The sequence below is a fragment of the Polypterus senegalus genome, unplaced genomic scaffold (assembly GCF_016835505.1).
Source record: "Polypterus senegalus isolate Bchr_013 unplaced genomic scaffold, ASM1683550v1 scaffold_7291, whole genome shotgun sequence".
NCBI classification, from domain to species: domain Eukaryota; kingdom Metazoa; phylum Chordata; class Cladistia; order Polypteriformes; family Polypteridae; genus Polypterus; species Polypterus senegalus.
In genome coordinates, this window is record NW_024379817.1 from 2,484 (window position 1) to 10,544 (window position 8,061).

Here is an 8,061-nt window from a genome sequence, read left to right on the forward strand (position 1 = left end):
CGTGGGAGGCGTGATGATGTCACATGAAACTCCCCCCACTGCTTTCAAAGCTCAACTCCATTACAGTAAATGGAGAAAATACCTTCGGTTATGACCATTCGCATAAATTTGAAATGAAACCTGCCCAACTTTTGTAAGTAAGCTGTAAGGAATGAGCCTGCCAAATTTCAGCCTTCTATCCACACGGGAACTTGGAGAATTAGTGATGAGTCAGTGGTGAGTCAGTCAGTGAGAGAGTCAGTCAGTCAGTGAGGGCTTTGCCTTTTATTAGTATAGATATATATATGTCTATATTTGTATATGCGTATATGTATATATCATGTAAGTGTATGTATATATATATATATATATATATATATATATATATATGATGTGTATATATGTATTTATATATATGTGTGTGTGTCTGTGTGTATATATATATATATATATATATATATATATATATATATATATATATATATATCTTAGCAACACTCAAACACTCATGACAATGACAAAACAATTACATTGTCAATCATGTTACGTTATTATTAAAATGTTTCCTTTTCTTTTTACTTCTCCGTTGCCAAGCGGGTATTTTGCTATATATATATTTATATAAATAGTGTGAACGCTGGCCCGGACACAGGCAGATGGACAACATAGTTTCACCACACACCCTTTATTATATACAATATTTACAGTTTTAGGTCACTACCAACCCCAGTGCCTCCTGCCCGATCCCCCAAAGTCCAGGCCACACAGTCCTTTTGTCTTTCTCTCCTGGCTGCCACCAGTCCTCACTCCAGCTCCGTCTTGCTTCCTCCTGACTCTGCATCGACTGCTGGGAGGCGGACCCTTTATGGGAACCGGATGGGCTCCAGCTGCTTCCCGGCACTCCTCCGAACACGCCTTGTGTGGTGGAAGTGCCGGCTGCGCACCGAAGCCGTCCGGGTGTCCCCTGTCGTCTTCCCCAGCACTTCCTGGTGTGGCGGAAGTGCTAGGCTCCAGGGTTGTTCAGGCAGTGGGCGCGCCTGGCGGTGGCCGAGACCCCTACAGGGCTGGGCTTCCATGCCCTTACCGAGGCCACCAACATAACCAGGGCGGACACCCCCTCATGGTCTGGTGGAGGTACAGGCCCTCCTCCAGTCCTCCTGGGACCACAATAGATATATATATATAGATAGATATGACAACAACACTCATATCAATGACAAAACAATTACATTAACAATCATCTTACGTTATTTTTAAAATGTTTCCTTTTCTTTTTCATAACTTCTTTAACACACTACTTCTCTGCTGCGAAGCGCGGGTATTCTGCTAGTAATTTATAAATTTACTGCAGGAATTAATGTGTAAATGGTTGCTATTGTTGATTCATAACAGGCCTCTGTCACAATGGGTTTTCTTCTAAATAACCTGCTTTCCCTCCCATGTTACTAAACATGCTTGTTAATTTAAATGGAGACCTTAAACTGGTATTGTATAAGTCAGTGTAGGTATGTTTTGCAACATGGGATGAACTTCTGCAACCAGTGCAACAGAGGCAGGCGTTAGCTGAATGGAGGAATAAATACAGTAGATGGACTTTTCATACAGTCTCATACCAATCTCATACAGTATGTAAAATGACACCATTTAAACATACCCCATCTCCATCAAAGGCAGCTCCGAAACCATACTCGCCACCCTTCATGGCTTCAACAAGAGAAGAAGCGTAGGTCAGGTTAGGATCAGGGTGCTGTCCCCCAAAAAGTCCTCAAGGGTACACAGTTTACAGCTGAATTTGCTGGTGCTCCCAGTTCATCACACAGAATTCTTTCTCACATAAGGACCCATCACTACAGAAAACAGAAACATATGTATGCAACTGGACTTACTGAATGTCAATTAACCTTTGCTAAAAACTTTACAAAATACTGACAGTTGCACTGTTTCACCCATTCATCCACATTCAAAACTCACTTTTCTGTTGCAGGTTTTCTTGGAAACTAGATTTTTCAAGTTGCTGTACATACTTAAATGTTGTATATTGCACATATACAACAATTGTAACAAAAATAAAAAGCTTATATGTTTTTCATTTTATATATATATATATATATATATATATATATATATATATATATATATATATATATATAATATTAATATGGTAGTCATTTACTCCTGCAAGCATTAAAATTTATTTGATTACAGTTAATACTTTTGAGCATCATCTGAGGCCAGGATATTAATACTACCATTCTTGTTTTAATATTTCCAATGCCAGCTTTATGAATTTTAAAGAAATTAACCCACAATACTTGCACATCTGACATTGATGAAAATTTACATTGGTACAGAGTACTCATGTAATAAATCAACATAGTTGAATGGAGGTCTTCCACTTATATGTTATGGTTTTCTAAAGTGTCTACATTTGTATATAGCATCAAAGCCAGAGAACCCATGTGACCATTACTACCACAATAAAGTTATCTAAATGGCATACCTATTGTAGAAGGCTTCATGGAAATATCTACAATAGTTTAAAAGTACCACATTTTCATATCATTTGCAATGCTTTTCTTATGTGAAGGTTGAAAATATTAAGAAATTTTAGAGTTGAACCCAGAATAAACAGATGGAAATTGAGTTTTTTTCTGGTGGTTTCAACATATGTTCTATATGTATCAGATTGTTCTTGTAATCATGCTGGTAGATTGTACCTTCCTTTATACATTTATATCCTAAGTAAGAAGCGAGAAAACATATCCATACACACACATAAATTCATACATATTATAATAGAAATTGTTAAACTGTTCAGTACAGTATATACCTTATTATTATTATAATACAGCATTCAAGCATTCAACTGTAAATATTAAGATACTGATTGAAATTGTATTATATATGCATAAAGTAAACAGATTATTGTTCTCAGTTTTTCTCATATACAAGAGCAGGGTATATGAACAATAAAAACACAATAATGCTGCTCTTTATGAAACAAACTTTAAATTACAGTATCCCTATATTACTCCAAGGGTGGCTGCTTGTTTGTTGTCCAAAAACACCAACACAATACTCTCCGACTTACATCACACTGACAGCTCTTAAAACACTTTGACTAATATCACAAAAGTGTAACAAAGACAGCACTTACTGGATTTTCAACCAGTACATGGGCAAACACCCAAGTGTTCATGTTCTACCACATATTCAGTTATATTGCCACCGTATACTCTGTTCTGTGTGTTGGGATAGTAATGCAAAGGCTCCTGGATTTCCTTGAATCCAAATATATGTCTTATACTTTGTAATAAACACATTTGTGACATTTTATCATGCTTCTGTCTTCAGTATGATTTTTTTACTCCATAATCCCTTAGAGTGCGGCTACTGTAGGAGCTAACCCAGAATACCCCAAACCATACCCACACTGCTTCATTTTTGTTCTGATACATAACAAAGATTGATTCACATACCTCCATTCATTGCATCTATTCTTATCTTAAGCTGTTCTGGCCCAGTCAGGAGTCCCTTGATACTGCTGAAATCAAAAATACTGCGAAGCATGCTGAGGTAAACATCCACTGAGTCAACTATTTCAACTGAAACAGAACATAAATCAGAAATTATTGTTTTTGCTTTTTTTCAATGAAGGATTCTAGAAATATATACATAATAAGTTATGTATTATAACTAGCCTCACTCAACCTTTCACCAGATATCTGTTCAAGACGTACCTTCAGACCCACTTTCATATTCAAAATTACATTTATTTTACTTCATTTTTATACTTCGTTAACAATTTATCCTTATCTAGTTAAACAATCATGTCCATTTCTAGTTCCTTGTCCATCTTTAAAATATAACTTTAAAAATGGGAAAATAATTCAAGGATTGGTAACCTCAGAAAACATACGGTTTTGTATTTTTACTTACAACATTGGCCTCTTTTTGTTTTGAATGTTACAGGTTATTTGACCATAAACATTATTCAGTAGCATTAGATGCCTAAAGATACTGTAGATACAAAGTTTGAGTTTATAATAGTGGGTAATAGGAAAGGAGATTGGAACATAATATGTAAAATTAATAGAAAAACTGATGAAATGATGTGAAATGATGGGTGGTAACACAGAGCCCAAAAGTTTCCCTCCTCAGCCCTGGACTATTGCATTGCCTATGATTTTAAAGTGAGCTGTGGTCCAAATGAGTAACTATAGCATTCTTTTTCTCCAGTTTTCATATCCTACCCACCTGATGGCTGCCTCACATTACTGCATATACAGTATATTATATATATATATATATACATATATATATATATTATATATATATATATATATATATATATATATATATATATACACTAATAAAAGGCAAAGCCCTCACTGACTCACTGACTGACTCACTCACTCATCACTAATTCTCCAACTTCCCTTGTAGGTAGAAGGCTGAAATTTGGCAGGCTCATTCCTTACAGCTTACTTACAAGAGTTAAGCAGGGTTTCATTTAGAAATTCTAAGTGTAAGGTCATAAGGTCGACAACGTCCCGCCATGTTAAATTTTCTTATTTAAGGCCCCATTATCATGAAATTTGGTAGGCGCTTCCCCTACTAACAAACCGATGTATACTTATTTCGGTGGTATGGCGCCACTGTCGGCCACCATATTGAACTTTCCAACGGTCTTTGTTACCTATGGGCCCATCTTCAAGAAATTTGGCGGGTTCCCAACGCTAACTTAATCCTACTTACGCATATATCGTCCATAGCCTGCAGCTCGGTCGCCATGGGGAGGCGGTGTTGGGTCCCCATCCCCACTCCTCCCACGTTGTTGGCTGCCTGCCTGCCTATATAAGGCCATCTGTCGTTTCCCGGGCTCTTCATTCCCTTCATTACTTCCATGCGTATTCACGTCTCCCTGCTGATAACTGCAGCCTTTTATTTAATCCACGGCTTCTCCGCTGTTTTATTGTTCGTTATTACGATTATAGTTATTGTGTAGGTATTTTAGACTTACTTTACATTGTTCAGGTACCCATTTCATTTATCGTTCCAACGTACCCCCATTAACATGTCTATCGAGTGATCACCATCGATCAAAGAACTCTCACTTACTGAGTGGTTTCCATGCCCAGAGATGGTGCCTGTCTTTTCCATTCTCTGTGTTACAAATTGACGCCATATCAGGCTCACTTTTGATATCCGGAGGAACATTGTGTCTTATGTATTGAATGACTGGGACAGGTTCAAGGTGTGGACTGATGACGTACAGGAAATAATTATACTACACAGGAGCACTATAAGAGTGAAATGCTTAAGCCCTTCGCTATGGATCTGCATGTGAGTTGATGGCTGCCGCTGAATTGTTGGCTGTCACTTTGTGTACGAAAAAAGGCCAAATATTTTACACCTTTGGACAAATGCCAATGCCTCTTAAACCTCTTAGATTCACAGGTGCGATTTGAGTTGTGGACACTTTGATGTTTATGAATGTTTAAACTCTCAAAAGCTGGATGCAAGTTATCAATGAAACCGGTTGTATGCTTACCTTGATAGATGCAATGTTACTTCAACACAACAAGTCCTGCAAATACTAATGTAATTAAAACAAACCATAAAACTCAAACCGATTATGATAGCAGCAATCCAAGCTGTGAGATATGAGGCAAGATTGCTTTTCACATGGCCAACTGTATGTTGCATGCTCAAAGTAAGCTCAGCACACAGCTTGGTAATATTACAACCAGAGGGCTGAACAGATAAATTTGATATGGGAAACAATTTTGACTCATGGGGTTGACAGGTGAATTAATCCCTTTGTCACATTTTCTTCATGGTATTTTCTGATGGGAATATTGTACAGAAACTACTATTAATATAGACATACCTTGACAAAGAATTAGCAGGTACTGATTCAATTATATTGATTAAAAGTTGCTAATATTTATCAATTGTTTTCTTGTTTTTACAGTAATGTTAATACAGTATATGTTGACTAAATGCTGACTGAGAAATGACAGTTAATTACATTTTGCAGACAGGCTTTAAAACACTGGTTCTAGTAGGATTTTATTTTATTTAATCCAAGTTTACCACTGGATTACAGATTTATATCTAAAGGAACCCCAAAAAACTGTTTGTTTGGAAGCATTAAGTAAAAGTGGTAGGAGTATAAACCTCATAGTATCCCATTCTATAATGCCATAACCAATAGACTCCTTATAATTTCTCTGGTCTTTCAAATATCTTTCAAATCTAATCCAATCCAAATTAGTCATTACTGAATCTTTATTCTTTATTTGAAGTTGTGATTGAAAGATCCCTTTCAAAAGCTGCCAAAAGTATTGACAACTTTGCAAGTCTAATTAAAGTCTACTACTAACATAAACTGGAAATAAACAAAGGACCCAATCTTTTAGACTTGTCTCTCCACACCTAGTTATAAAGGTCTTCTGATTAAAAACATCTGAGGAACATCTGAGGGTAGGTGGAATAGACTTCACTTGACAGAGAGACATGTGGGAGAAAAGAATATTATTGACAGACATATAACTAGTGTGCTGTGTTTCAATCTGGCATTATGCCTCCTAGGAAGTCTTTCAGCTGCCAATCCTGACCTGGCTCGTTACCCACCTTTGTTGTCTTTATCTGTCTTCAGGTTCTCACATAATCTACAGTGTATTAATACTGATAATACTGTTAAGGAAAGGAAATCTATAGAACATAAAATTATATTTTTAACTATATTTTTAAACAATGAGAAACATTTACTTGCTGTATTAAATGACAGTAATGATTGTAACTAGATTGTCCCAACACCAATTTGGAATGGGGAGATTGTAGTATTGGTGGAGGATTGATTGGGTGCTTCATAATAATTCATAAATGTAATTATATCTTCTAGTACAATTTTCATATTACTGAAATTAAAAAAGCAAAACAATATGTTTTGAGAAAATTAACACTGCTCACATGTAATGCCACCTACAGTGTCACTGTGTTCAGATCCGTCTCATTGTCTCTGTGGATTAGTTTGTATACTTTTCCCCACGTTTATGTAGGTTTTCTTAAGGTACTCATTGTTTTCTCCATCATCCCAAATCTGTGCATGTTAAATTTTAAATTGACCCTGTGCGGATGTATGTGTGAGTGGGTCCTATGAAGGACTGGTGCTCTACCACAGTTGTTTTCTTCCTACACTCAGGGGTGGCTGGGATTTGTTTCAGATGCTGTTGTAACTTAAAGATTAAGAAGTTTAAATCAAGTTATTCTCTTTGCAATGACTGTGTTTTTCTTTTGCAGAGTGCATATATGGCTAAAATAAGCTTTGTAGGTACTTTTTATTGTAACACAGCTCCCAACCCTCAACTGCACGTCACAGACATCACTAATCAAATTTTGTCTTTTATTGAACAGAAATGATATAACCCAATTATATATCTCCAGGGCTGAGTACAATTTAGATACAGTGAAATGGCTCAAAAGTTACTGCATACAGAAATTACTCATGACTAAATAGGTGTTAACTAAATATTGTTTTAGTCGGGACACCTAATTTGCCCTAATACAAAGGACATTCCCATTAAATACAACTCAGTGAATAGGTTAGGTTTCTTTCACTTTTCCAAGGTCCTACAATAAACCCCTGCAGATCACTTCTGACTAAAGGAATCTTTTGCCACCCTTGTATACAAGGTGTATATTATTAACATTTTGAGAATGTTTAACAAAACCAAACCAAAAACTATTCAGATGCAGCATACAGTACCTCTGAATGGCTTAATTTATTCTCCAAGTCGAAGTCTTGCCTTCCAAGCCTGGAAAGGTCAATTCTGGTCAGGAAGATAGCATACTCCTCAGGTCCTGCTAATCTGATGAATCTTGTCAGTGACTACATCTGGAGCAGGACCTGGCAAAGGGCCAGAAACGGATTAATTTTGCGTACCTTCTTATCAGTAGTTATCACAGATTTAAAGGTATTATATACTTTTTATAAACAAGTTGCAGCAAAAGAAGAACTAGTCAGAACTGGTTAACCACGGGATCCTGAAATCTCCTTTGTGAGCCAAATAGATT

General features: G+C 36.5%; 1 pseudogene; it reads right to left on the minus strand.

Annotated features, from left to right (window-relative positions):
• Positions 1-1,633: 1,633 nt before the first annotated feature.
• LOC120519984 lies at positions 1,634-7,894 on the minus strand (annotated as a pseudogene).
• Between the last annotated feature and the right edge of the window lie 167 nt (positions 7,895-8,061).